The following is a 4,747-nucleotide window of genomic DNA, read 5'->3' as shown; positions in this document are numbered from 1 at the left end:
AGTTTCTTGAGGTGTCACCTCACTTTTTTATTACTCTCTTTTATATATATATAGATATAGATCTGACAAAATGAGAAACAAAAGGATAGAGAAGAGCACACCAACAAGAACTAAGACAAAACTAAAGTTCTACGGTCTTCAAGATGACTATGTGCTAGAAAGATCCAGTTGTTTTAGCGATAATAATAATAATAATAATAATAATAATAATAATAATAATAATAATAATAATTTCTAAGTTAAGATAAATATATCACATCATCTTGTGCCGTAGAAATACAAAAGATCGTTCTATTTGTGCAGAGACAAAAATGTGAAAAGCTATAGCATTCACTTTCCGTAAAAGGAACAAGTGTTTGCAACCAAAATCGTTTAACTAATGAAAAACGTCACATTGCGTCTCTTATGTCACCCTAAACTTCATCTGATTAAATTTTCTTCACTCAAGCATCTCAAAGTTTTTTCTTAAAAACAACTCAGTTGAGCTACCAATCTTTGAAGTGAAGTATCAAGCACAACCTATAAATAAACCAAGAATAGCATACTCAGTAGATGGAAAGCAATTTATCCTACAATATAGTTATCATGGCTAACCTTTAAAAGGAATCGAGAGGACCCAAATGACAAAGAAACAAAAGGAATGAGATATATACTGGTCATAATTATGAAAATAGGTGCAGATAAAACTTATGAATATGTATATAGCACCGGATGAGACAATAGAAGATTGATCTTCACACATGTCAACATGTACCATTTACCAAAATTCACTTAGAAACAGAATCAAGCACTCAGAAGAACCATGCTTTTCCAAGAAAATGAAAATTTTAAAATTCCTCTTTCCTGTGGCCTTACAAATAAAACTTTTAAATTCTCATAAGAGCTTAGTTTCTCATTTGAAGTATAGCGCTTACATCTTAACTCCAAAGTTATCAACAAACAAAAGTAATGTCACACACATTTTTATAAGTTAGTCAAAAGTTTTTTTTAATGTTTAACTCTCCTTGAGCCCTCGCTTGGCTCGATCAGAAGTTTCTAAATTCTATTAACTTATTTTTGATTATGGCTTTTGTTCTTGCTCAGAAGGCCCTGAGCAATCTTTACCCCAAAACACAAATGTAGGCGTTCAACTCTTTCTTGAAGAGTCATACCTAATTTCCATCACAGACTTTATAAATAGCTCCGATTGTTACCTATCATGATATTGTAGGAAGACAACTTACATTTATTACTTTTAGAAAAAGCTCCACCAACGTGTTATTTTAACTTTATCACACCATATCAATTGATCCACAAAAGTTAGTGCATCTATGTCATCAGCAATTGAAATACAGAAAGTGATGATATTAATCTCAGAATAAAAACCTTGAAATTCTATTGACTGACCTGGGATTTTTAGTTCATATAGACCAGGCACGCATTTCCATCATTGCACACCTAAAAATTTAGAATGGATCAGAAAGAAAAATCAGCAAGTAGAGAATTGAATGATTTTTAATAACAATAGTTACTAAAAATAGTTCTTGCATTTAAATGAATATTAACCTTTTCTTGTTAGTTGCAGAAATTCACCCCAAAGGGAGAATCGTGTTCATAGGGAAAGCACAAGAAGTGTGACTTCTATCATGCTTTTTCCACATGAACTTACAGATGCATTCCTTATAATTGCCACCACTGTAACTGTCAACCGTCCACTTTGCCAAATTCTATGACCTCTGCAATATTTTCCTTAAAATTCTTTGGAAAATGTTTCAGTTGAATTAAAAAGAATCATAGGAAGATATTCTGGTTAATATCTTTTGGAGAAAGATCTCAGTTGATGAGTCTTTCGTTTGAAATATTATTTGACTCTAAGATCTATTTCAAATGGATTAAGAACATATTTTATTCTTCCCACGTATCATTCTCCTCTTTAACTATTCTAATTACTCTATAATTTTACTGGTAAGTTATTCCTTTTTTTGTAATTCAGATAGCGAATTAGAATTATACGACGTGCCAAAGAAAATAAAGGAAAAGTAAAATATGTCAATACTTGTGCTTTCAATTACATCTGAAATGAATTAAACAAATTCTACTATAAGATGGTTGCTCAAAGTTAACAGGTTGATCTATTCATATATATTTGCTTGAAGTCAGAAAATCCTTTTCTAGTTAGTTAGTAGTGAATTTTTAAGCATATGCAATCTAAATGCGGACATACATAATAGAATCCTTCTTCAAAGGCATTCCTGATGTTGCTCCTGCTGCGATTGGTCAGCCATATCTAGTTTTCATGATGTTTTATTGATTAATTTTCGATGCTTTTTAAGCTTTTATTGTTCAGCTGGTCATAATGAAGTTTCTAGCAAAACAATAATGCCGTGGGAGTTTTTAGTCTCATAACCTTCTACACATTCTTCCTGCTGCCTTAGCTGAAAATACACCACCACCACCACCACCACCAGCAAGCTGAAAATACCCCCCACCCCTTTATTTTTTCCGGTAAACTCTAAAGTGATTCAAAAACTAATTACCAAGTTATCACCTTTATGATGTTAAATTCCCATACTCCACATCGATTATATTGACAACGAAAGCACATTATAAAATGTTTTAATAGTTGAAATAACAAATAAAGGAAGTAAAGTAAAAAGTTGTCATTTCGGATCAACGAATCAATTTCAACCCTCATTCAAGAGGAGGCTTTGAAGATAAAATAAAAGAGAAATAATGGAAAAGAGAAAACTCGGTCAGGGAAAGAACGAGACTATAAGAGCATAGATGAGGAACCAATGCGCAAAGCAGTCGGGCAATGTAGACAAATCTAAAAAAGGGGGTTATACATCAAAATTTCAATCAGCGATTATCAAAAATTTCACCAGTTATATACCTCAAAAGAAATCAAAATTTCAAAGGGGTTACACCTCAAAATTAGCAGAGAATCAATCTTTAACTAATTAATATAATAAATAAAGAAAATAAATGAAAATACAGAAACAATTTAAAAATAGCAATTTAAGGGGTTATACCACAATATTCCAATTCAGAAGTTTGAAAGCTCCAAGAGTGCTCTATCCGGCAAGAATCATGTGAGCGTTTTCTTTGATCGGCACAGATATTACAGTAGCACACAACTTTATCCCAAATTGTGAAATACAGTTGCATTCGAAATCTGATTTCATCTCAATTCATTAAACCGCCTATATCAAGAGCACAATCTGTCACCAATTCCACCACCTTGAGTCGAATTTCGATCTTCTATTTTATATTTATTTAAAAAGAGAAGTAGTCCAAATGCTTGAACAATTCCCTTTGTAGTAGTCTAAAGAACTGAAAAGAAATAAAGTTATTGGCACATACCTCGTTTACTCATCTCTGTCTTCAACTATGGGTAAGAAGAGATTAACCACCGGGATACCGCATTGGTATAACAAAAATAAGAAAAAGATAGAAGCTCAAATGATAGACCACTGGACAAACTAAAAAAGTGAAAGAAAGCTAGTTGGAGAACTGAGCTATAGAGAAATAGAGAATTCTAGATGAAGAATATCAGGAAGGACGCGTGTTTTATGACTTATGAGCAATAAAAATTCAAGTTAAATCTGCTGAAATTACATATATACCCTTGGTCGACCACCTTCCCTCTTCTATATAATAGAAATTTGTATTTAATTGAATACTAAACTTCTTAAGAATGGGCTTCGGAGCAGCACTATGAGGAAATGGCTTTTGCACGAACTTTTTTGCATCCAAACCTTTTAAGATCGGGGATGCCCCCGGTATTTGATCAACTCGGGAGTTGTATGTTTCCACTTTCTTATCATTATTTTCAAATTTGTTCTCTCCCGATTCGATTCTTTTGGTGAACTCCTCGAGCATCTTCATAATTGTAGGATTAGTCCCCAATCCATTACCGTTCGACCTTTCTGCACCTGCTCGGTACAGTGAGTAATTTCAGGTTCGACCACACTCGGAGTTTTATGTTGACTTTGAAGCTGAGCGATAGCAACCTACTAAGCCTATGGCATTTCGAATATTACCTGGAGACTAACTCCTCATCTCCTACACCCTGTGTTCCTTGGCCTCCAAATCGGCCTTACCTACGTACACTCCCTTCGGGGTCTGCGCCTAAATCCGCATTCAAAGTAATGTGTGAACTGATATCGACTGGATCAACCGGCTCTCCTCCGAGATTAGACAGTGGCACCCCGGCTCCTGGAGCAATTACGTAATCGTTTTCCCCGTGAATTTTAAGACCATCATCACCATGTGCAGGTGCGTTTTGTAAATTTGACATGTTTTATCCTGAGAACAAAAATTCTTGACAAGAACAAGTGTAAAAATAACGTGTGTTATCGGAATCAGCACAAAAACAATCACTATTATCCTTAGCCTCACGGTGAGCGCCAAACTGTTTACCCTAAAATCTGAGTAACAATTAAACTTATATTATGGTTTTAAAGATACGTGATTTAGTCCAATACCAATTGATAAACAAAAAATGAAATATCTAAATTGTAGAAGTAAAACAAGTCAAACCAGTGTGCAAGCTAAGTCTTGACCTCGAGTTATGGTGGCCTCGAGGTAGGTTAGTAAGAACAACAAAATTATAAGGCAACTCTGACGAATAGTAAGCAAGAAAGTGAAAAATTTATATTCCCTTGTCAATGAATCGTGTGTTACAAATGAATGGGCTCCCCTTTATATAATATGGGAGTCCTAAATAAGGTACACTTCTAATTCTAGTAGGAAATCTTATTGGACA

At 34.1% G+C, this 4,747-nt stretch overlaps 1 long non-coding RNA gene across 3 annotated transcripts; it reads right to left on the bottom strand.

Moving 5' to 3' along the window:
- Positions 1 to 216: 216 nt before the first annotated feature.
- On the bottom strand, positions 217 to 3,542 carry LOC107786774 (uncharacterized). Of its 3 annotated transcripts, none has more exons than XR_012709667.1 (5): positions 3,343 to 3,542; positions 3,012 to 3,182; positions 1,546 to 1,715; positions 1,387 to 1,437; positions 217 to 519 (listed from the first exon to the last, which is right to left on the bottom strand). It is a non-coding gene; the product is annotated as an uncharacterized LOC107786774 (long non-coding RNA). The 3 variants fall into 3 exon arrangements; XR_012709666.1 differs by having other exon boundaries at positions 3,012 to 3,200; positions 3,343 to 3,530; XR_001648226.2 differs by lacking the exon at positions 1,546 to 1,715 and having other exon boundaries at positions 3,012 to 3,200; positions 3,343 to 3,533.
- Positions 3,543 to 4,747: the final 1,205 nt, after the last annotated feature.

The sequence above is a fragment of the Nicotiana tabacum genome, chromosome 5, assembly GCF_000715075.1.
Source record: "Nicotiana tabacum cultivar K326 chromosome 5, ASM71507v2, whole genome shotgun sequence".
In the NCBI taxonomy this organism is placed as follows: domain Eukaryota; kingdom Viridiplantae; phylum Streptophyta; class Magnoliopsida; order Solanales; family Solanaceae; genus Nicotiana; species Nicotiana tabacum.
The sequence above is the reverse complement of the archived record's forward strand: the minus strand, read 5'-3'. Positions and strand labels throughout refer to the sequence as shown.